Source organism: Taeniopygia guttata, chromosome 7 (assembly GCF_048771995.1).
Source record: "Taeniopygia guttata chromosome 7, bTaeGut7.mat, whole genome shotgun sequence".
NCBI classification, from domain to species: Eukaryota; Metazoa; Chordata; class Aves; order Passeriformes; family Estrildidae; genus Taeniopygia; species Taeniopygia guttata.
The window spans coordinates 31584226-31605350 of record NC_133032.1 but is presented as its reverse complement, the minus strand read 5'-3'; the positions used below and the strand labels follow the sequence as shown (position 1 = coordinate 31605350).

Below are 21125 nucleotides of genomic sequence, written 5' to 3'. Positions count from 1 at the left end.
TCAAAATAGAAAAATGTAATACTGTTCTCTGTATTCATAACTGGTACAGAAACTCTGATTTCCAAACTCTAGTTTATCTTCAAAACTACCAGAAAGTGGATAATTTTTTCCAGTTCTATTCATTGCCTGTGAAAAGCTGTGTTTTCTGTCCCCTTAGTAGTATGTCTTGAGATCACAAATAATCAATTTGTACAGCTTATCATTACCTCTAATCCTTAGATTACACTCACACTCTAACTAAAATAATTGCAAGTGGCTTTCATGAATTCAGTAAGGCACAGGTGGGTAAAAAAAAAGGCATTGCAACTGATGAAGGAAGCACTTGGGAGGGAAAATATGTCCTGGAAATGACCAGGGCTTCTTCTGTATTCTGTGTATGTTGAGGAGTGTGTTTATTCTGTGGTAATGCCACCTAAATAAGCAGCATTAGTAGTTAATTAAGAGACTATAAAATATGAACAAGGCTGCCATAACCTGAATTTGTAACAGGGTAAATGGAATACAGAAAATGTTGGTTGAAAATGTAACATGAAAATTTCTAGTGCTAATCCTTCAGAGTTCAATAGTTTGCATTGTTTTTTGTCATAGATTAAATAAAGACTGCTAGCACATCTGAATAGTGGCATTTTTTACTCATTTTTTAGGAGGGAGTGGTTTTAGTAACACAGCCCTTACTTACAATGGGATGAGACTATGTTATGAATATTCTTAATTTAGAATAAATTCATAGCTTATAGCTTAATTTCTACATGGTTTAGTCATCTTCAGATTTATTTTACATAATGAAGCAGTGCCAGAATCCCACACTGTGTGTCATAGTAACCACAGACCAGTGAAAGGGATATATCAAACAAGCATTTGAAAAGGGGAGGACGGAATTACAAAAGCATAGCAAAGCTTTTTAAAAACCTTCTCAGTATAGGCAAATAATTTTTTAATGCAAAATGAATGATTTAAAAACTTTTGTTTTCTTTACACATTCTGGGAAATTTTAAGAGTAAAAGTGAATGCATGAAAGCACAATAATTTTGTAGTAGTAGTAAAAAGAGAAGAAAAGTAAAGTATGTCAATTTAACATATGCTGCTGCTTTTCCCCATTCCTGCTTCAGGGAAGAGTCAGGCTATGTCTGACAATAGAGTGGTAGTAAAAGTGTTTAATTCCCTTCCTACAGGCATTCATTATTATATTTGAGATATTTCATCTCATAACAAAGGCAAAGAACCATTTGTTGCCCTTTTATCATGGTAATGCTTTCAAACAGAATGATATTTGTGTTTTTTTGCACATTCCTTCATCTTCTGCAGAATGGGCTATATCCTTTATGACTGTGAGTACCTATGGCAAATCCACATCTTCCTCTGATTTCCTATGGCAAATCCACATCTTCCTCTTTGATTTCCTAGGACAGTAGGAATTTGCAGGGACTGTTGGATAGAATGGTTGGTTTAGTGAGTGTGGTGTCATCAGAGATAAAGCTTCAATTCCAATTTTTCTGCGTTGCTAATCACTTTTAGAGGATGGAACATTAAATAAACATGTTCCGCTTTTCTACTTTTTTTGTCTTTTATAACTTTTTATATCATTATTGTCAGATAATTTTGTGCCCAAAATACCATGGAAGCTTTTAAAAAGAAATCAAATCACTGCAGTAAAAGCAGTCTCCGCAGTTTGTAGCAGCTTGCACCCAGCAAAGGAGTGCAGAACATGGGATGAGTGTATGCACACATGCATGTAGGGAGCTCTCAACTCTCCACGTTATCCTTTCCTTGAGAGAGATTGATAAACACAATTCCTTTCTTCCTCTGTGGGAGAAGAATGGATGAGCTTCTCACTCCAGCCCAGGCAAATTTGGAGTCTCATTTTATGAGGCTCAGAGCCAGGGGCTCGCAGGCATGTGCAGACTTTTAGCAGGGGTTGGGGTAGCCCAGGGAGGCAGAGCTGCTGCTGGTGCTTTGAGGAATCTCTGCTGCTGTGCCACAGGCTGTTCTCCTCCTCTGCTGCAGCAAAATTTACCAGGTTTGCTCTCAGAATTGGCTGAACTGCTTTTCTTCAATAATCAGAGATAGCAAATTCTGTGCCTTTTGCTGGAAGGTCCCTGTACTGCAAAAAAGGTCACTGAAAATACCAATGGTTCAAGGTCTGCCAGTCCTAAGCATGTAAAGTAGTGTTACAAAAGTTACCAGCAAACTGTAGCTGCAGGCAAATATTCTATAAAGCAACTTCTACACCTCTGTAAAATATTTACATGTGTTTGAAATGAGGTTTTCCCTCATAATGAAGAATAAGTAGCCAACATACTTGCTTGGCTCTACTTTGCATTGGATGCTTGAAGACTTTGAAAACAGATGTATATTTTTTTCTTGTCTCAGTGTAAATTAAAAAAAAATAAGAAATATGGGCAAATTCATGCACTTTATTCTACTACTAGATTATTTTCTTTACTTTCCTTTCAGCTCTTTCTACAGAATTCACACTTGGAGTGGATTTAATTCTGGAAAGTTATCAACTTTATTGCATAACTGTGGGATATGCTTCTCTAAATGTCAGGTATTATCAGAGCACAGCACATTTAGAAGAACTCAGATTGTATAACCCCAAGGTTAGATGTATTTAAATTTGACTTCATTACATTTTATACAAGACAGAATATCTCTATCCAAATAGGTCTGTGAGGTTTTTTTTTCTCCCTTGCCACACTTCCAAATCAGTTAGAAAAAACCTTCAAAAGCAGAGCTGTGAGGGTCAGAGCTGCACAAAGCATTGACATATTAATGTTGCATGTGTTTGATTAACAGTGAGATACAGCACTGTGTTATTCTTCATGCCAAAAAATACCTCTTCAAGAACAAACTGGTTTCTTCTCTGCTAAGGGCTGGCAAAGGATTTACTCAATCTCAGTGGGCAGGGAGAGAGTGTTTGCTGGAGGAGGGGAGAGAACCTCCCTTGGCCCCAGGGTTGGGCAGAGGACATCTCCTGGCCCCAGGGATGCTAGAAGGACACCTCTAGGTGTAGTCAATGATTGAGCTTCTACCAGTGATTCTTTTCCCCTCAGGGCTGCAATATTGGGTTGCAGTGCCTATGATCCACTTTACAAACCCGGGTTCTGTTTACATCTGGCTCTTAAGAATGATTCTGAGAAAGGCATGCTGCATTCATATAGGATTCCAGTTGAAATTAACAAAAAAATGACCTCATGGTGCAGTTAACTTCAGTAATATCCATGTGAATTTTGATGCACAGGTGCTTAGCTGAACCACAGAACATGCAGCACAGTTCTTTAAGCTGCATGAAACATTTGTAGTTGCAGAGCAATATCTGATTCTTATTCCTCCTTGTTTTTTTTTTTTTTCTGTATATATATTTTTTTTTTTTAATTTTTTTTTCTTAAGCAGTAGCTAGAAATCAGACTGTTGCCTGTTTTTATTCATCGTCTCCTTTGTTTTTTCTTGTCTGGGCCTGCCTGAAAGTCTGGAGAAAATACATGAATCAGAAAAAAAAGAAACAGATGCCTTATGCTGAACTTGGTACAAGAAGAGAATAATGAGAGCAAATAGAGAAAAATCAAATACCACAGCCAGAGATGTGAAAGCTGAGTAGGAATTGCACTGCAGATGGGATGGGGGATCAGGAGAGCACCTCACTTTCCCTGCTGGCACTGTGGCCATCCCTCCCACAGCACGCACTGCAAGTATGAGAAAGAAAAAACAACAACAAGGGAGGTGCTGTTGGTTTGTGTTTTCTGTCAGGGTGTACTTATGGCATGGCCACATGGGCTGCAGGACCAGCACCTGGGATGTCCCCCTGGGGTGGCTGAGTGGAGGTAAAGAGTCCTCAGAAAGTGTTTCATTAGAAAGGGAAGGAAAAACAATGGAAAAGTCAATCTGTCTTGGAGAGAGGAGGAAGCACTTACAGCAGTGAAGGTTTAAGTGTTGTCTCTTCTGCCCCAGCAAAAGCAAGGTTAGCTGTGACCTGGTTGACCTAACAAATGCTTAGCTTATGAGAGCTAAAGGAAATATTAGAATTGCCCTCCTGGCCTTAATAAAAATTGCTGCAGGGAAGTACCTGAGATAAAGTAATTGTCATGATTTTTAATCTCTAAAGACATATGGAAGATTGACATGATCCATAAAACTGGAAAGGACAGAGTGGTTTTCCCCCAAAAGAATGAAAATAGGATTTCTGTGGGAATTTTGGTGGAGAAATTGAGTAAGGTTGATTTTTTTTAAGAGAAGATTTAAACTGCTTGTAAATACCTGGAATTTAACAAAGACTAGATCACTGCCAAGATCCATCTGTAAAGTTCAAATCATAACAAATCAGTTTAATTTCTCTGCAATTGTACAGCAAACCTGGTGAGTAGATAAGGAGTGAGTGGCCATGGTGGTGTCACTAGGGGAAGATGAGGAAATGTGGTCTAAATGGGGATCATCATAATTAAAAGCAGATTGCAGTTCTGTGCTTGGAGTGGATGTTGGCAAATAAATGGTTCACTGTCAAAAAAGATGGATTTATATCTCACAGGGCTCTGGCCAGAGAGCAGTAATATTCAGCATTTTGATAATTCAGATAACAGGAAAGGGAATACATCTATTTAAATTACCAGATAATATCAAAGTGGGTTACCAGCAGCCCCAGGAACAAAATTAGAATTGAAAGCTATATGAAAAAATTGAGAGAAGTGATTTGTATATGTAGGTTTCAATTCAGTGGATACAATTGCAAGATCTTACACTTCCTAGGGAATAAACCTAGTAAACAAATACATAATAGGCAGTGTATTATAGCCAGTAGTATTGTATAAAAATATGTGGGGATATGGGACAGGGAACAAACTAATCACAAAAATAATTGCTTATGCTTTGGGAAAAAAAAAAAAAAAAGTTTCACACTTCAGTGTTAAAACGTATTTTTGTAGGACATAGTGAAGCCTTGAAAATAATATTTAGGTCAAGAAAGAACTGGGTTTCCTTAGCATCAGCAGGGGGAGGCTGGGGATACAAGTCTTCAGATATGTAGCAGATTCATGTGTACAGTGAGATGATTTTTTAAAATATTATTTTATGGTAGATTAGGATTAGATGGATTAATTTGTAGCCAAAGAGATTTTGGTTGTAAGGAAAAGAAACATTTGTAAATCATAAAATAGTTGAAAGCCAAAATATTTTTTTGGTTTAGAAATTGTGTAGCATTTCCATATTTGGATGTTTTTGTAACCTGATTAAACCCATTTCTTCTCTATGCTTTAGTGGCAGCTCATTTTGTCTTGAGGTGAGGCTCATCCTCAGTCAGATTTTTCTCCCATTTTTCCATCAGGAATTGATATTTTGGATACTAAATCCCACACTGCTTAGTATTGCAGTCCCCTACTCAGTCTGTTTCAGTGCAGGGGATAATCCAATAACAGAGAAAGTCTATTTATTCACATCTTTGAGACTTAACAAATTCCCTTTTCCTATTGATTGCAAAACCTGTTTAGGTTGCATTAAGTATGACCAGAATGCTGATAAGCTCTTCTGCATTATCAGGCAGGGTGAAAAGATTCCTCATTCTTTATTACACTGAGCTCTCTTGCATTTGCATGTTAAAGAATTACAAATTAAGCCAAATCTGATACTGTGGAGGAAAACCACATGATTGGTAAAATTAGGTAAGTAGAGGAGTAAAAATATTGCCCAAAGAAGTAATTTAGAAGATCATATAGCAGGGACTGTTTGCCTTCAGATCTAAGTGGAAAGCTTAATTTAAAGCTAATATAATGTAATGAGACTCATTAATTTTTGGTGTCTTTCCTACTGACAAAGAACATACATAAGTTGCTATATTGACATAATATGGCATTATAACTTGGTTTTAGTTGGCTATAATTTTTGATTACTTGAAAATTTTTTAAATAAAGTTACACATGAGAAGTCCAATCAAGAAGAATGTCAAATTTCAGATTTTGGGGTTTTTTTCAAAAAAGGGTGTTTTGATAGTTTACACACAACAATTTAATACTCAGAATTAATTAATTGCATGTTCATTTACTTAGAAATGGAATAATTTGTCAGTGTAAGCAAATTCAAGTTAACTTGAAACTTACTTTTAAGACATTGTGCACAGAGCAGTCTACTCCCAAACCACTTTATTTCCTACAGTGTGTTTATGGAATATAATTCACCTCTTTGCTGTGTGATAAATACCCTCGAGAAGATTGTTAGAGAATTAATTGTGCCATTATCATGGAACAGAGCAGATAACCTTGCTGTAGAAAGCCTTTATCTCATCTTTGTGCTGCAGAGCTGCAGTCACCAACCTGGGATTGCTCCAGAAGTTCTGTGCTCACATCAGTGGCAGGGAAACCAGGGAATTTCAGTGTTGCATGCTGCAGCTAATGATGGGCTAGGGAACATCCATTCAGCCAGGAGCCTTAAGCAGCTGGAACAGAGGCTAGATGGAGTTAAGGGGAATAAAAGGATATTTTTGAGGAGCCTTCAAAGGCCACACCCTGGCAGTACCGGAGCCACAGCCGTGACTCTGCCCGGATGGCTCCAAGATGGAAGCAAAAGAAGGCTTGGTCACAAGATCTCACATTTTTATAAGTTCTGGTCCATTAGGCTATTGGAGCTAATTGTCCAGCCACAGCTCCAGCCCATGAAGCCCCATCCTTCTTGGTTTTTTCTCTTCAATCTGTGTTGTTTATGCCCTTGGGCCTGAGATCTGAATTGGCTGTCCTTGGGTCCCCAGCTAGAGAAGGAATTGTTGTGTCTACCTACTGTGTGAAGAGAGCTCACCATCCCCTAATATGAAACCAGGCCCACACAGCAAAGCAGCACAGAATGTGAAAAAGTCAGCCAAGGCATCAAGATCAGCTGCAGGGAAAGCCAGGGAATGTCAGGGTTACATGCTGCAGCTAATGATGGGCATGGGGAGATTCATTCAGCCAGGAGCTCTGCCAGAAATGCAAGTGGACCTTTAAAAGGGCCTGCTTGGGAATAATGGAAAATGCAAGTTCTCCTGGACAGAAGTAGTGATAGGATAGGTTTGAGTCCAGTTAGATCAGCTCCACCAGAGCTGACGTAAAGAGAGCAGTCTTCTGTGGGAAGCTCCATCAGTTAATAATGGGAATGGATGATGAGGAAGTTAAAATTTCTTCAACCGAAGCAGATCATTAGCTGCCTGATTAACTTTACTTCTGAAGTACTGATAGAGAAGTGTCTGCTAAGAGAAAGAGCTCAATAGCATTTACTTACATGTGCCTTAGCTGTCAGGTACCACTGACCTAATTGGAACAAAAAGGAAGAAAAAAGGTTTGAGAAAAAAGAAGTGATATCTAATAAGTTCTTAACAGATCCTTATAAATTCCTAACCCAGTAAATGAATATGCAATTAATCATATAACTTGCACCCATCTATAAACCAGTTGCAGGCTACAGAGGTCTGGATGTGTCCTGTATTACCTTGGTAGTGCTGTGCTTGTGGGGTGCATTGCTCTTACTGATGATCGTTCTTAATACTGAAAAAGAGAAGAGAATGATCAGCTTTTTAACAAGTACTGACTGTTAGGGTCACATATAATGTCATTCCCAAAGCATTTGCCAGTAATCCATACATGTCTGTGTTCATTTAATATTAGCTGGAATGGGAATGATGCATATTTAAGGTCACTCCACAGACCCTTATCAAACATTCGTCTAATGGAAACCTGCAGTCTATATGTGTGAAATAGATGCCTGAAATGGCTCTTTGTGAGGATATCTGTGCTCTGTACCACTCAGCACCACAAAATTTTTTGTTACTGGATTGAATCAGGGGAGATCCAGATCTTGAGGAAGTGTTGAACCAGTTACACCACTCAGCCTTGGGCACATAGGCATCCTTGCATCCTCTGAAAGGGCGGATTTGCTGTGAATCTTGTCCCTCCTCAACATCTACACAGCTTTGCTGCTGGCATAATCTAACACAGGGCTCTTATCCTTGAAAGAATCCTGGATCAACATGCATGATTCTGTGTATTTTCTTTTGTAAATCTCAGCTTCCTTATTGAATTTATCATTCTGACAAGTACAATTTAATTAAAGGGTGTTGATCAAACCACAGCACCATTTTTAGTAAAGGGAATTCTGTAATTATTTGCTAAATTGGTGGTAAATTTCAGTAAGGGAAGCGGAGCTTTCAGGGAACTTGATGGTCAGTATATAGATCAAAGGGCTGTTCTCCCTCTTGAAAATGTGACCTATTGTGCACCTCTTATGACAAATAAACCATATTAAAAACAAATAAACAAACAAAAAAAAACAAAACCAAAAGACAAAAATATTTTAGAAGGGGATTTAGATGTTCAAAATGGACATAGTGCAGTAGTGAACAGAGATTAGAAATCATTACAGCAATGAAGAATCTGGCCAGTGGATTATAATCAAATAGACACTGCTTAGTTAAAAATCTAAGCAACTCAATTTGATTAAAGTCAATATTATTTAAAAAAAAACACAAATGTTCATTTGACTAGGTAGTTCCTCATATTCAAGGAGCTTAAACAGTTTTATAATTCTCACTTGCTTAAATTAAAAAAAAGAATTGATCTGTTTTTACTCATTATGTACATAATCATTTTAGATTTAGTAATTTAATTCTGCACACTGAATTACAAAGATCAACTAAATATTAAATAAGTGCTATGTTATGGAACTTGGTCCACTTGAGTAAGTGAGAAGAATATAAATACTTTATATCATATATTTGATGTAAAATCTCTTGAATTTCATCATTTTGATTAAAATGGCTTTAGTGCACGTGGAAAGGGGAGTGGTAACAATTTCTGTGGTTTTATGTATCACATTTATGGAGGTATTTGAGTGCCTAAAGATGCAGCACTAGAGACGTTTTTTTAGAATCATTCTGGAGCTCTGCATCTCATTGACTTACCAGTATCTCATTTACTTCATCTGACACCCAAATGCATCCATCTTTAGAAAGTTTAGGATTCTATTCCTCACATATGTTTTTGCAGAGAAAGCACTAAAAATATGTCAAATATGGCCACAAGACAACCTTGGTATTATTGTTGGTCCTGCAAGAAAGCTACAGCCTGGAATAATCTGTTGATTATAGCCTAAACTCATGGGCTGTTCACTGCTTAGTTCATATCCATGAACAAAGAACTCTGCAGGGTTTCATAGTGCAAATAACTGAAAATCTGCAGTTTGATCTTTGCTTAGTTTTATATATATATATATATATATATATAAAATGTATGAGATACTGTGAGCATCTATGTTGAACGAATAGCAGTGTATATTTAAAGTGACTACTTTGTTGTTTCGATACAAAGCACACAATAATGAACTAAACAAAGTTTACAGAGATCAATAAAAAGATTTTCATCATAGATGTAATTTTCTAGCCACCTCTTTTCAGATACATCCACATATCCACATCAAAGGTGGGAGTGGTCAACCTGATTAGGCAGTAATCTATTTTTATCAATACCTCAATTTTCCTAATAGATGATTCCTTCTGTCAAGAGTATTTTACTTTCACGAAGTTCAGAGGCAAAGCTTTTTTTTTTTTTTTTTTTTTTTTTTATAGTTTTATTCACTGGAGCAAACTTTCTCAAAAGAGAAACATCCTTCTGAGGATCACATTCACTGTCATGTTCTACTCAGTAGGTAAAATTATAAATATATTGGAAATTAAGCCCACTGACCGGAAAAAACATTGCAAAGTGAATGTTCTGTGTAATAAATCATAGAAAAATCTGGTTTGTTTATCTAAGTTTTTTTTTTTTTATTTCTGTGAAATCACTAACTTTCTCGCAGATTTTTTTTTGGATCACAATAAAAACTGAGGAAATGTGAAAGTGCCCTGTCAGGAGGTTCTGAAAATTGACTTGTAGCCCACACAGTGGTGTTAAAAGAACAAATCCAGCTGAGTCCTCAACTTGATGTAGAGAAGCTGGAATGGGTTTGCTATTCTTAAATAAGAACTAATATCTGATGCAATTCAAGTGGTTGATATGTTCTATGAGAATCTGTTATGTAAAATCAGAGCACAAAGTAGTTCTTTGGGAGATACTGAACATCAAGAACAAAAGTAGTAGTTATTTTTTTTAAATAGAACAAATATTTTGTAGGAGAATTCTACAAATTAGAAAAATGAACATGTATTCTAAAAAAAATTGAATGGAAAGAACCCCTCCCAACCACCTCCCTTCTATAGTCACTTCCCCCTACAAAACAGAAATAAGGCAGTGAAATATCAAGCTAGCTCCTTCATCACTAAAATCTGGAATTGCTGCTTCTCATTAAACAAGTACGTTCATGGGAAGCTTGTGCCTTTCTATTAACATAAAATTACTTAGCCTGAAGGGAAATGGTCAGCCTGGCCCAGGTCATTGCTTCAAAAATGCTAAGGCAGAGTTTTTATTCACTTGAAACACCACTGTACAGCATAATTGAATCCACCATGCAAGTGGATATCAATGGGGATGGTTGGCTCTGTTTGACTCTTAAGAAGTAATTCATTAATCCAGAGGTGGAAAACTTCATCCTAGGGCAAATCTCCAGGCTGTGTGTTTTTCAAATATTTTAACCATCCTGTCTCACAGTCATTTTCTCGTGCACTGCATGGCAGGGGTACCTCCCACCTGCATTATGCACAAGGAAACCATCCCATCTTTCTCATATTGGCCCCATTCCTGGCTCCTTGATCACAAAAAAAGTTGTCTAACTGCCTCTGACTAGGCCAACGGGACGGTTGGGAAAGTAGATAAATCTGCTGGCGTTGGCATTTCTCAACAGTGCTGAAAGGAGTGCTGGATAAGTGAATTTCTGTAAATGAGAGTTAGCAGTTACTTTGGTACAGATAGAATGAAAGAAAGGTCTTTTAAAATACAGACACAGAGTTGAAATACCTTGAAGTAGGTGGAAAAGACTAGACCTTTATGTAACTGTCCCAGAGAAATGTTTTAAGCTGTCTTTGTTGCATATCACTCTTTAAACCAAGCTTCCATCTCGAGCTATGAGGAACACAGATAGTGTGACAGACCTAACAGATCAAATGGTTGAGTCCACTTTTTAGAGAAATATTAAGATGTGCCCCTTTGTTATCCAATTTTTGTGTTCTTTTTAAGTAAGGACAAGTCTTTTTGGGTATTTGAGCGTGAAAGGTTTAGCGTGGGGTCTTAGACAATAAATTGATGTTCCAGTGAAGGCAGTCAACCACCTGCACAAATTTAGCCTTTATAATTCTATTTATTGTCTGCAAATATAGCACCAGATTAGCTGTTTCCTGGAGAGACGAGTTTGGTGTGAGGTATTCATCACTTTGTTACAGCTCCTTTGAGATCACCATGAAGTACTCCCTTGTACTAAATGAATAGCTCTCTTATCATGACCTTTTAATCACTTCATCATGAAGAGGTCTTTTACTTGCTACAGGAGTCTACTTCATGATACCACCATCAAAGGGACTGTAATATCATAAAATGGCCACAACAGAGACCAGTACAGAAATATGGCACAATAAGAGAAAATTAGTGAAGACAGACCTAGTTGGCTGCAAGCAGCATCATGGCTTGCTAATGGGAAGTGCTGGAGAGGATAACTGGCTGTGAGCTCCATTGTTGGGAACTGCACCTGGAGGTGATATTTTGCTCAGTTTTGTAACAGGGTAGTGGAACAGAAGGGGAACAGTGTAAGCTTGCTAGCAGGGCCAGCAGCACCAAAGAAATCATGGAGATGTGGGAGATGAATAGGGCATGACCAAAAAGGAAGTTTAAAGACCAAATTTAGCTGTAGTGATACTTGCTGAACTCCTACGGAAAAGATTTTCTTTTCATGCTGTATTTAAAATACGAAGACACTGGAGTTCACACTACAGTGCAGAACTGATGTAAGAAGGGGAGAAGTCTCAATTGCAATGTTCAGATTATTTGAAGAGTTTCAACAGGGTTTCTGGAGAATGTCTTGGAGGGATGGAGTCTTGGCCATGTTGGTTGCCTGGAATCATAAAGGTTTGATTGCAATACAAGAGCACTTTAAGCACATGGATTTCAAAAGTAGTTGTGAAAGCTGTTCATAGCTCAACCTACAGGCAGATAAATACTCAAAGATAAACAGTCATTTTATCATGAAAACTCTATTAAAGCCTAAATAAGGAATTAAAAAACCCTGCCAGTAGCATACAAAGATTCCCTGGACTCTCCAACACCCAGAGCTACCATTAAATGTGTCTTGGTGTCACAGTGGGAGATGAAGAGAGAGGATGACTTTACACAAGAAACACTCACTGCCTTCCTGCTGTTCCATGTGCCATATCCACACTAAGCAATTAATGATGATGGTAATCAAGGCAGTGAAAGGCAGGTAGTTCATGTACAGGTACTGAGCTGTCAGATTGCTTAGAAAACAGGTTTTCATTCAGTTTTTCATTCATGCCTTTGATCCTCCAGAAGAGAAGGGCTCTAGGTGCCAGTTCTGCCTGGGTGCATTCCTCAGTTCCCTGAGCCTGTGCTGCAGCCACCGTGCCCACGCACTGCAGGTCTGTGTGCTGCCTTCCCTCCCTGCTGCCTGTTTCCTTTCATCTGAGCCTCTTCATTTCCAGCCCTTCAAGGGCCTCAGCTCTGTTTTGTTCTGGATTTGTTCTTTCTTTTTATTATGTCTTTTTTTCCCATCCCTGATATTTTTAGCCCTGTCTTGTTGTCTTCCTTCTTTCATCTTGCATGCTCGCTGGTTTAGCCATCTGCTTCCCTCAGCCCAGTTTTCTTTTCCATTTTCCCTTTCCATTTCTTCAGACCCACAGGCCATTTATCTCATTGCTTCTCCTTTCTCCAGCTCCACGGAGTCTTTTCATCTCCTCACACAATTTGTAAGCAAACAGCAGATGAGCATCCTGTATCTTCTTCCCAACTGCTGCCCGAGTCAGATTGTCTGGAGAAGAAAAAGAGATATTGAGACTATAGTCTTTATTTCAAAATTGACTCATCACATTCTTTGATTTCCTTTTGTATTCTCATCATTTCAGGGCACCTTCAGTTCTGGTTAGTTTTGTGCTCAGAACCTGGACATTTCATTTATATGGAATGTTAGTTTAGAAAATATTTTCTCAATATTTTTAAACTTTTTTTTCATCATATTTCACATGAATTAGTTTATGAATATTTTTATAAATATCACAACATGTAGAAGCCTGTCTCTTCAAAACAAGGTGATGTTTTTTCTGTATTTGGCAATTTTCTCTTTAGCAATCTGTTTGAATAAATACAATATGTGACTCACCGTGGAAAAACTGAAAATAAAACCAGGTTGTGACTTAATCATTTTTTCCACAGTATCTCAAAGAGCATTTAAACCATCTCAGAACACTCTGAGAACACTTGATGAAGCTTTGCCTTTAAGAATCACTGTTTTAAAATATATTTTGTTTTCAGTTAACAATTTTCAGTATGTGTGGAGACACTCAATCTGAATTCCCTGTAGATGATGCTTTTTGTGTGGGATATGACTAATCCATAGGACCTTGTAAAGAGATCAGACTGTCTAAAGTGCCAGGCATATTAAAGTACTTAAATAAAGGCATATTTTTGAAGTCAGGTTTGGATTCTCAGCCGCATTGACCAGAGGCAAAGCACCCTCACCAGTCTCATATATCCATGGAGATTAAGTTCTGGTTGTGCTTTCAGAATTTATGTCTTTTGTTTCCCCTTACACTTGTCCAGATCAAAATACACATGCACACTCTAAAGCTATCAGCAAATCAGTTCAGGAAAAGAGAAATTTCTATAAATCTCCAAATACTCATAAGGTCCAAATTTTGATCACACTGAATATGAGTGTGAGCATAAGATTGAAAAGGATGTGCACATACCTGTGTATCAATACAAACAAAAAAATGCATGTATTATGCTTGAAGCTTGAGATTTACCAGTTCCACTGTCATGTAACAATGATTTCAGTGCAGTTGTTCCTGTTTTTTAATGCTGCAGGTGAATAAGCCAGAAAAAAACCCATATAAGTTTTTGTCATAAGTCATCTCATACGAGACTCAAGAAACATATTTTACGTGGTAGTGTAACTAATAGAATTTCAAATGACAGTGATGTGTGAGGCTTTGAGATGTGGCAATGCAGAACATTCTTTCTTGAATAATTCACTCTTCTGAAGTTATTATATATTCAAAACTGATTGAGTTGCATATCCAAATGATGGTCTATCAGCTGTTGATATAGGAGAAGAAAAAGAAGTTTCTGCATTTATTCTGAACTGTGGTTTGTATCACATTAGTCTTGGTTATATGAACTGAGTTTAATTGATTGTGATTTAATTTACATTCTGCAGTGGATGTCTTTTTCTTGAGATAATTAATCTTACTGAAAAATTCTGTGTGAACAGTTGAGGCTCTAACAGATTTCAGGAGGTGCATTTTTGTTTAGGCTTCCTTGACAGCCTTTTTTCTTACAGATAAATTATGTGTCTCAGAGTGTCTTGCCTTTTTTATTTATTTTAGTTTGGCAGCATATAGTTGTTATGGCTGGCAATATTTCATACCCCAAAGTATTAATGTTAACCATAAGTTACTACCAATGGTATGCAGTGGTTCCTATCAATCATGAGAAATAATCAATGCTGATTGAAACAAATAAATACGATGCTTTTCAAAGTTATAACCTTGTCATATAACTTCAGTGCTCAAATGCATCAAACACTATCTTAAATTAACTCTGCAATTATATACAGAGTTTTCAGAAACCAGATACTTCACCTAAAGGGCCAGCATTGTGAAAGACTATATAAAAATTTAGACATTAATAGTGGCAAAATTCACCTCTATTTTTTTATTTGCTTCTAGAATTGGGTAGAAATAACAGGATTTTCAGATGGATGGCGATTCATCATCTCAGTATTACAGACTCTTTAGTTGATTGTTTGCTCTGAAACCAGTTGAAGAGCGTGTATGTCATCCTATTTGAAATGAGAAGTCCCCGTTGCTCTCTCTATCCCAGATATAATCAATATGAGATCAGTCATTAACTCATGCGGCTGAACTTAGTGAATCTAACGCCAGGAAAATGCCAGTCAAATACCAGAGCTCCAAGAGCCACTTCACTGGTGCATGGTGTGAAGCATTTCTGGTGTGGATCCCAAAGTCAGCTGAGCTTTGGTATCAAGGCATAGTCTGAGCTCTCACTGTGTTTATTGCCATGATATGAAATCAGCAGAATTCAAGTCTTTAATCAATATTATTTTCATGAATATGCAGAGGCTGTCACTGATTGGTATGGAGTGTAGTTTTTCAAACTCTTCAGTAATAGCATGGGTGTTGTCCAGTGGTTTCATCTCCCTCATGTCTCAGAATTCAATGCTGCAGAGCTGTCTCTTCCCTTCTTACACACCCAAGGAGCCAATGACATGAAACCCAACCATGGCCATGCCATATTTAGCTGTTCAATCCCATTTAGCAGCAGTTCCTATGCTGGAGAGCACATGGAGTCAGACTGGAAAGGCAAAGGGGGAACATTTGAAATCAATGACAACAGAATTTTAGAGAAATTTGGATTTCACCGTAATGTTATTGATACTATTAACATTATTAATTTATTTAGCATTAACATTAATAATTTATATTAGCATTTAGCAAAATGAATGGAAGTTTCATCCAGCAGCTGTGCTTTGCCTTTGGCAGTAGTCATGCTGCTCCTAATTTAATACTATTAACTCCCTCACAGGTTTTACTAACAGGGTGCTGAACATCTTGCAATACAAAGAAAGGAATATATCTTCTTTATTGTTTTGTGATCAGCACATTAGATACTGATTCCATTCTCTTTGCACTGCAGTCCCAGCAAGGTCACGTGTCCTGAAGCTCATGAAAAGGAAATGAGGAATAGGAGATGGTTGTGTGAATGTTAATCTGGATTTTTGGAGAGCAAGAAGTTGCTGCTTGGAATCCTGATGGCACCAAGCAGAGAGTGCCCCCTCCTACTGTAACTCATTTGCTTTCAGCAGACTTTCCACAATGGAAAAGGTTCCACCACAAATAATCTTGTGTTCTCCAACCGTATACCAGAACAAGGAGTTTGTACATGACATTAAAGACCTGCTGAAAGCCTTTTCTCATTTTCATTGCTGGAAATCTGAATTACACCAGTGTTCTCTGAGCAAAATTGATTGTAAAATATCACTAACTACAGGAAAAAGAATTTCAATAATTATTTGCATAAATTATATAAATAATAGACATAGAATTTGTATAATTTAGTATAATACGTATAGGCTGTGTTTTTTGTATGGGGGGTGAACTTGAATATATGTTAACTTACTGAAAATATGTAATACAGTTATTTTTTTCTGGCTACAAGCACACTATAATTATATCAGTAATCCCTTCAAAAGATCTCCATAACCATCCTGTGCCTCATTACATCCCCTCATAGTCTCTCTACCCCGCCTCTGGTCTTTGCTCAATATTTGTAGCTCATAGCATGTTCTGGATATTCCATTTTTCTTTTGTCCTACAGGCAAAATAGGAGACAACATATGTTTACACTTCTTTTTCTAAAGTGTATTTTGAGCTTTTAGTGAAGGTTTCTTAAAGATTTGGGTTTTTGAATGAGATTGTTTGTCATTGTGTGGGGGTATTTTGCTGCATGAATGGCAGATGAATGATGGGTTACATTTGCTTGGTCTTCTAATCACTTTGCCACAGCAAAGGCTTTTTGGTTCAGTTTTCAGCATAAGTGGATTTTTCAGTAATTCTTCAAATGCTTAATTCAACTGTAGAAAAGAGGATCAAGGCAGAATCCTAGTCCTGGTGCTGTTTTTCACACTGTGCATGACAGCCAGTAGCTCCTGTGGCTGGCACCCACCAAGGCAGTTTGACAATGTGCCAGACCATTTTACTAATGCATTATGAAAGATCTTCAAAAGTGAGAAGGGCCACGGGTGAATGGAGAAGTGAGTGTCCTTGGCAAGCTGTATTCCTGTTTACTTCCCTGCTTCACTGTGTCCTGTCCCCTGATTTCTGGGTTCGCATGCATTTTGTGATATGCAGTGTAATGCAGGTTGTTAGGATCACTTTGAGTTTGAGGTAGCCCTTTTCTTTTCAACTGGGCTTAGGAATATATTTTTCACCCTAACATTGTTACAGATGTGGTGGCCTGAAGGGATAAACGAGACAGGGAAGAGGTAATATCTTTTATTAGGCCAGCTGATGTAGCTGGAAAAAGTAGAAAAGGTTTCAGGCACAGAAAACCTTTTCCAGGTCAGGTTCTCTCATAGCTTTGAACTTCCTAATAATTAACTTGTGCCAGTGAAGCAATAAAAGCAGTTTTTTGATCTTTCTTTTTTTATGAGTAATACTGTTATATTGCAGGAGTTTAAACTTTACCCAGCTAAGGTTGATTATTTTGTGTCCAAATCTGATTAAATTCTTTAACTCATAGAACAAGAATATAGTCATTTTTCATTCAGATTAGTAGTCTCATAAAATACTAGATTTTATTTTTCATGGGATCAGAAGTGTAAATTAACCCATAAAAGATCTGATATCTCACTGATGAATCAGAGAGATCAGCATGGTTTTGAACCTCATCTGAGAAACTACCTCTTTCCAAAGCAGGGTATGTGTTTAGAGATAAGTGGGTTGAGAATGATGGCAAACACTGCAATTTCAGTTATTTAATGAGTCTCTGTTGCTCTATTTTTTCACTAATGGGAAGAGCATTGCTTGTAAATAGTATGTTCTTCTTGCTGTGTACAATACAAATAGATGGATATCCATGTTGTGTGCAAGAGATGGACACAATGGTTTGGCTGTTAAGCCTTGGAATAACTGAAAGTATTACTGCAGGTGCTGAAATTTTCCATGTATTTCATACACTCTCACCTTTTATAGTTCTTGCACAGAGTGAGTGCTTTAATGCCCTGTGAGATGCTTTATTGGAACCTGAAAGGGGAATTTACAGAGTGTAGCAGCACAGAAAGCTGCAATGAGGAGTTCAGATTGCAGGTGTCTGGTTGGGTGAAAGCAAAAATACAGGACAGGCACTCCACTACTTTACAAAAAGCTGTGCCAGCAAGAAGGCATCATTACTGCTCCAAATAAATAACACATGAAAGATTGTAATTGGTTTATAATATGGGAAATGGATAAAGGATGCATCAAGGTGTTTGGCATGCCCAAGCATTTTGGGATTATAGCGCTGTGAGGTTCTAATGTCATCAGCTCTCTTCCATTTCCCTGGAGCTGAGAGCTCTCATCACACCATAAAAATACTGTTACTGAGGTTTTCTTGGCAGCTTTTTAGCAAAAACACTATTCTGCTGAGAAATGTTTTCCAAATTACCCAGGGACAGTGAACTGGATCTTTTCTGGAATGTTTTGCAGAATTAGTGGTGTGTGTTTGGCAGAGTGTATAAGGCAATTTTCTTATATCTTGTTGGGCTATGCACCGAGTTCCATGGAATTATTTAATTTTTAGAACTACAGAAAGAAAAAATAATTCCTTGAAAGGTAGAAACTAAAGGACACATGAAACTCCAGAACTCAGTTATTGAAAGAGTTACACCTTCATCTAAATGTGTCATCTAAAAGTTCAAATCATGATTGATAAGTGTGTTTTTTATTGCTGGCTGTTAGCTGAATAATAGATTGTTATTTCAATACATTTTGACTGGAGCAATTTGTCTTGAAATACTTTTGGCACCTTTTTCTTTTAGGTCCTTTGTAATAGAGTTCTGTAATTTCATTTTTTTCATACACAAATGCAGCTCCAGTGTTGAGCAGCACCAGATGAAAGCTTGTCATCACTTTATAAACTGATAAAAGAATGAATTCAGAAGAAATATTTAATATGCAGTGGTTGTTACCGACTGCATTCTGTGGCAAAAGAAAAATTAAATAAATTGTACTGAGGGGGAGGTATCCTGTCTGTCTGATCTAAAAAGCGATTTTCATAGTTCTTAACACTGCAGGGAGCACTTTCCAGCTTATCATAATAGAAGCAGGCAAGTTATTTACTTGCCAGAAAGGCCTGAACCCTAGCAATCATCCACGCCACTTCTGAAGTGAAGACTCCTTACAGTGCCCAACCTTAACATGTATAATTATTTTAATAAATTATACCAGGCCATTTTCCTCTTTTTGTTTTCCTCAGCTGATATGACACTGCAGAAATTGCTGTAATGCATTTAATATTTTAAAAGGCTTTTCTCTCCTACATTGCTCTTCTTCTTAGAGATGTTTCATGTGTCCATAATCATTAACTGATTCACTCTATATGTAGAAGGTGAGTATTTTTCACCACAACCAAGCTCTTTTCCTCAGTTTCACATCTCTTATTTTTGCCAGCTGGAGCAATTCAGTGTCCATGTTTAAATATTAATCTTCATTCATCTTTTGATAGCATCTTGGTTAGAAGGCATGGAGTACAAGAAATGTCTGAAAACATTTTGGCATAGGTATGGTTGCACTTTGGGTTTGACTTGCACGCAGTAGGCAGCCTTCACTGTAAATTCACTGCCAGAGGAGTCACTGCTGCCTGAGCTTTAGTCTGGTTATTGGACTAATAACCAGATTGGATTATTGGAATAATTGGATTATTATTGGAATAATAACCAGGTCTTGGGGTTTTTTTTTTCTGCTTTGCACGCCAAACAGGTTGAGCCTTTGTTCAAAGCTACAAGAGATTCCTAAGCGCTTTCTACAAAAGCCAGACTACGAAAAGAAATATTTTCTACATCCTTTTTTGTTGATTTCATTTCAACAGTGATTGTGTTTCAGTGTGTGGCTCTTGCAAGCAGGATGAATTAGGAACCTTCATACTTGTAATTTATACGTGGTGTTCCTGTTAAGAACTAAAACTAATATGAATAAATCGAGAAAAATGTCAGCACCCTGTCTGAAAGTGACCTCACTGGAGTGTTGGTCTCCACTAGAAGTGGAGCTGTTTTAACTTTTTTCAACGGATATTAATGTTTCTGCATAAATGCTTAGACAGAAATGTTACATAAGGCAGGAGCAGAGTTTCCACGTGATATATGAAGTGTTGTTCTTGTTGTTACAGTATATTTTATGTTTAAGCTGTCAGAATGACTTATTAGTTTAGCATTTCTTGTTGAAATATATTCTGTCTAATAATTTACTTTTAAAATATTCCTATTCAAAATATTTATCAACCCTCCACACATTATCTTTGATACAATTTTCCTTTTTCCCACAAGGCCAAGAGACCCATTTCTCTTCTTTGTAACTGGCTGCTGGCAAGTGCCTCTCTGGGTAGTCTCTGGCAGTGCACACCCTGTGCAGAAACCACCATGATTTAACCATTTGTCTCTGTTTCAGTCACACTCCCCAGAAGAATGACAAAACAGTTTATCTTAAGCTGTAATATAAAAATGTTTGGTGCATACTTACTAATATTTGTATGATTCTTACTGAAGCAACAGTTCTGGCATTAAGCACAACAGACTTGGAAAATGGAAATTATTTTTGTCTCCAAGGGAAATTTTATAGAAAGGATATTCAGCTGTTGCACAAAGTAGAGTTACTAATCTTCAAAATCTTTGTGGGATTCTTGCTGTATCAGCCAGCAAAGATGTAGGGCATGCTAAACTCATGGGATGTGTTGGCAGGGAACTAATAATGAGAAGGGAGTCAATGGAAAGCTATTTCAGATGGATCAGTTATTGAAAGGCCTCCAGGCAAAATACCAACCTCTGAAACCCTCTCGTGTGCCATAGTGACAAATTCCAGTGGCTCTGTCCATGTAGGATCCCTCTTTGCCTGTTCTCTTTGAAGGAGACACTGGAAGATTCCCAGAGCAGAAAATATAGCCTGGAGAATTCCCAACACATGTAACCATGTCAAGGTTTTGGCTTTACATCTGTAGCTGTCCCCATCTGACTGGGATCAGCCTGTCCAGAAAGAAATCCTTCACGTGCCCAGCAGAGATGCTGTAACTGTGGACATGAAAACCAGAAGCTGCAGTCAATCTAGTGGATATAATCTAGCATTTTTTTTCTGACAGAAGTTTCCATTAAAAGGATTTTTGCTTAGTTCAGTAATAATTAATGGCAAATATATTTCATATTCCAAGACCACAAAGCAATTTCAAACAATATTAAAACTAATACTATGGAATTGT

At 37.5% G+C, this 21125-nt stretch overlaps 1 protein-coding gene across 3 annotated transcripts in view; it reads left to right on the top strand.

The window, feature by feature from the left end:
- DPP10 (dipeptidyl peptidase like 10) overlaps positions 1-21125 on the top strand; it is a 434900-nt gene that overhangs the window by 350587 nt on the left and 63188 nt on the right. The window lies entirely within an intron of this gene.